Below are 4,550 nucleotides of genomic sequence, written 5' to 3'. Positions count from 1 at the left end.
TGTATCTCTGGTGGTTAATTAGTGCACCATCAATAACATAATTAAATGACCACAGACTTACTGAGTTGCAACTCTACTTGAGCAACTGTATGTATTAAAATAAAATGAAAATATGTTAACAGTTTTTATTATATTAATAGCTATCATTTTTTCAGCAATACTTTGAACATTAATGGGGCTTCCTTGGTGGCTCAGCAGTAAAGAATCTGCCTGTAATGCAGGAGTTAAAGGAGCTGCAGGTTCGATCCCTGGGTCAGGAAGATCCCCTGAAGGAGGGCATAGCAACCCACTCCAGTATACTTGCCTGGAGAATCCCATGAACAGAGGAGCCTGGAGAGCAACAGGCCATAGGGTCATAAAGAGTCAGACACAGCTGAAGCAATTTAGCATGCATGTTGAGCATTAATGTAATTTTTCTCATTTAATTTTTACCACATCATGTTGGGATCCTCCCAGCCCAGGAAACGAACCCAGGTCTCCCGCATTGCAGGTGGATTCTTTAGCAGCTGAGCCACCAGGGAAACCCAAGAATACTGGAGTGGGTAGCCTATCCCTTCTCCTGCAGATCTTCCCAACCCAGAAATCTAACTGGGATCTCCTGCATTGCAGGCAGATTCTTTACCAACTGAGCTATCAGGGAAGTACCCTCATGAAGTAGATGATACTATAAGTAATTTGCATAATAGGAAACTATGATTCTAATAACTAATTTTCCCAAGAGGTATGTAGCTCTTAAATCTGGGAATTTGAAGTGCAGGCTACTTAACCTTTATACCTGTCCTCTTAACCATTGTATTAGAATGCTAATTTCACACTATATTATAATTCTGGTTTCACAGGAGCTATGAAAAAGTGAAAGTCTTTTCATATTGATTCTTTTCTTGCTTGAACTGAATCTCCTATGAGATTCCAAAGTTTCTGGAAAGTGAGGAGCTTGCAGGGAGACCAGTTTTACATTGTATGAAAAGCTATATGCTTACTTACCATGTACGTACCACCATGTGAAAATGAATATGGACATATACACACATACATGGTTTAAGAATGAAATTTCCATTCTTGATTCTTCTTAGGTATAGCCATTCTAGGATGAGTAAATTGTTCTAGTGCTATTGATAATTTTTAAGGCTTTTAATAAATTATATTTTTAAAAAGTAAGTATATCAAGATAATCACAGTGATTTAAAAATTAAATTAAAAAATTTCAGTTTAATATGAAAAATACTAGTTATCCAGAGTTCTGTTTTTAATGTTAAAAACATACCAATTAAAAAGAGCAATGATGAAAGGGCACAACCTAGAAACAAGCCATGGGTTAAACTACTGCATCATATGACATCCTTTCAATTAACACACTAAAATACTGAATGAACTGGTAATGGTAACATACAGGTGGTGACATTTCAGGGATAAATCCTAATCTAAGGGATTAATTAGCATTTATTCAAGTACATAATAATGGAGTTTTAAAGGAAAATGGATCCACTGGGCTTGTTTACTCCCGTTTTAACATATAGAGGGCATTTCAATTAACTCTATTGCTTTTAGTGCATTTCCCAGGTGCTAGACAAAACATTGTAGTGCCTGAACATAAGATATGAAAAACCAGTGTATTTTCTTCATGTTTTTTGTTTTTTCCATTCCTTTTAAAAGATAACCATAATCTTATTTATTTTTAGCAAGTAAGAAATTAAGTGTGTATTAAAATATGCACAGTATATACTTATTCAAATCCTTTCCCTGGAGACAACTATTAATGGATTCTGAAGATGATTTTAGAACCATTCTTTGTGTCTATAAGATAAACAATGTATACAATTTTCTTTTAATTTTTAAGCAAATGATAAATTTCAAATGATTTATTCTGCACGCTGATTTTTATGCTCAGTGATGCATAAAAAGGATATTGTTCCACATCACTACAAAAAGCCTCTTTGTTCATTTAGTTGGTTGTGTAATATTCCACTGCATGGATGGAAATACCACACTCTTCGTTTAACTACTTCTTTATTGATAGGTGTTTTGGTTGTTTCTGATCTTGTTTTTGCCTTTTCTTGTACTTTATTTTATGTTCCCACCACAATAATGGCTAATTTAAGCATAAACCATAGAGGGATCCTGAAAAGGTGTCAGCAAAGGAATGAATGTGTCAAAGACTGAGGGTCAGGTCAGGTGAGGAATCAGTGAACCATCTTAACAGGGCTCTTGAAGTTGCTGGTGGCTTGGAGCTGCTGCTGGTAGACTGCTCCTTGGATCTTGAAACCATGGAGCCTGGACACAATCTGGTTGGTGGGCCTCTTTGTCCAGTATTTGGGTGTACCATGAAGAGCATGTGAGGGAAACCAGTGCCAAAGTAGATGCCATCCAGATTTTGGTGCCTCAGTGACTTATGTTTGTACACATCCAAGCATTTGAGGCAGTAGAGCTTCTCCATGGCCTCACTTGGGATGTCTGAAAGGCCACTGGGAAGCATTGGTTGGTTTCCACAGTACACACAGGCTCAGTAGCCAATGTCTTCCTGTTGGTACTCTTTCAACATCTGGTTAATGCCACAGTTTATGAGGGTATATTGTTATTCAGTCACTAAGTTGTGTCCAACTCTTTGTGACCCCATGGACTGCAGCATACCAGGCTTCTCTGTCCTTCACTATTTCCTAGACTTTGCTCAAATTCATGTCCATTGAGTCAGTGATGCTATCTAACAATTTCACCCCTTGTTGCTGCCTTCTCCTTTTGCCTTCAATTTTTCCTAGCATCAGGGTCTTTTCCAATGATTCAGCTCTTCACATCAGGTGGCCAAAGTATTGGAGTTTCAGCTTCAGCATCTGTCCTTCCAATGAATATTCAGGGTTAGTTCCCTTTAGGATTGACTGGTTTGCTCTCCAAGGGACTCTCAAGAGTCTTCTCTAGCACCACAACTCAAAAGCATCAATTCTTCCTCAGTGCTCAGCCTTCTTTCTGGTCCAACTCTCACATCCATACATGACTACTGAAAAAACCATAGTTTTGACTATAAGGACCTTTCTTGGCAAAGTGATGTCTGTCTCTTAATACACTGTCTAGGTTTGAAATAGCTTTCTTTCCAAGGAGCAAGTGTCTTTTAATTTTGCAGTGATTTGGGAGTTCAAGAAAACAAAGTCTGTCATTGTTTGCACTTTTCTCCCCTTCCATTTGCCATGAAGTGATGAGACCAGATGTCATGATCTTAGTTTTTTGAATGCTAAGTTTTAAGCTAGATTTTTCACTCTTCTCTTTCACCCTCAAGAGGCTCTTTAGTTCCTCTTCACTTTCTGACATTAGAGTGGTATCATCTGCATATTTAAGGTTTTTGATATTTCACCTGGCCATCTTGATTTCAGCTTGAGTCATCCAGCCCAGCATTTTGCATGAAGTACTCTGCATAGAAGTTAAATAAGCAGGGTGACAATATATAGCCTTGACATACTCCTTTCCCAATTTTGAACCAAACCATTGTTCCATGTCCAGTTCTAATTGTTGCTTCTTGACCTGCATACAGGTTTATCAGGAGACAGATAAGGTGGTCTGGTATTCCCATCTCTTGAAGAATTTTCTACAGTTTGTTGTGATCCACACAGTTAAAGACTAGCATAATCAATAAGGCAGAAATTGATTTTTTTTTTCTGGAATTCCCTTGCTTTCTCCACGATCCAGCAAATGTTGTCAATTTGATCTCCTGTTCCTCTGCCTTTTCTAACGTCAGCTTTTATATCTAGAAGTTCTCAGTTCACGTACTGCTGAAGCCTAGCTTGAAGGATTTCAAACATAAAGTGAGGATATAGCAGGCGTGGGTCCATCTGTACAGCATTTTGGCTGCCTACTCAATCAGGTCATTCTTGTTAGTATTGTCTTCCAACTACATAACCAGCTCCAGGTTCAAGATCATACGTAGTCTATAGTGAGGCACCTTATTGAGTCCAGTGACGCTGAATTTAGCCTTGATGTAGTCTTCATCCACTAAATGGAAGAATTCATTGCCAAGGAGCCCACAGAACCAGGAAATCCAGGACACCTCCTCTGAGCTGTTGGTGTTCATGTCAGTGACTGGACAGGAGCTGGGACCAGGGAGCCTGGGGGTGGGATGGAGGAGGGGGCCGAGGGAAGGGAATTTTCTGCTTCCAAGGAACCATGGTGATAGCTACAACACAGCCTGCAGACCCAACCGCAGTTTCTAATCTTTTTTATATTACAAACAATTATAACCCAGGATCTCACCTGCATCTTTTAAGTCTACTGCATTGGGAGGCAGTTTCTTTACCACTAGCACCACCTGGGAAGCCCTTTATTACAAACAATACATCAACAAAAAAACCTCATAGGAGTCATTCTCAAACATACAAGTGTACTCATGGGACAAATACCTAGGGGTGGAATTGCTTTACAAAAGGAGACTTGTTTGTAATTCCTGCTGCCATTAATCAAAGTGCATTCCTGCCAGTTTTTACCCATTTATACTGTTACCAGCAAGTAATATAATGCGTCTCTGTATGCCCTTGTAAACAAAGTTATCAAACTTTGAGGATTTTATGAAT

General features: G+C 38.8%; 1 pseudogene; it reads right to left on the bottom strand.

Moving 5' to 3' along the window:
- Positions 1–2,180: 2,180 nt before the first annotated feature.
- Positions 2,181–4,054, bottom strand: LOC133060509 (casein kinase II subunit beta-like; annotated as a pseudogene).
- Positions 4,055–4,550: the final 496 nt, after the last annotated feature.

This window comes from Dama dama, chromosome 8, assembly GCF_033118175.1.
Source record: "Dama dama isolate Ldn47 chromosome 8, ASM3311817v1, whole genome shotgun sequence".
Lineage (NCBI taxonomy): Eukaryota > Metazoa > Chordata > Mammalia > Artiodactyla > Cervidae > Dama > Dama dama.
The sequence above is the reverse complement of the archived record's forward strand: the minus strand, read 5'-3'. Positions and strand labels throughout refer to the sequence as shown.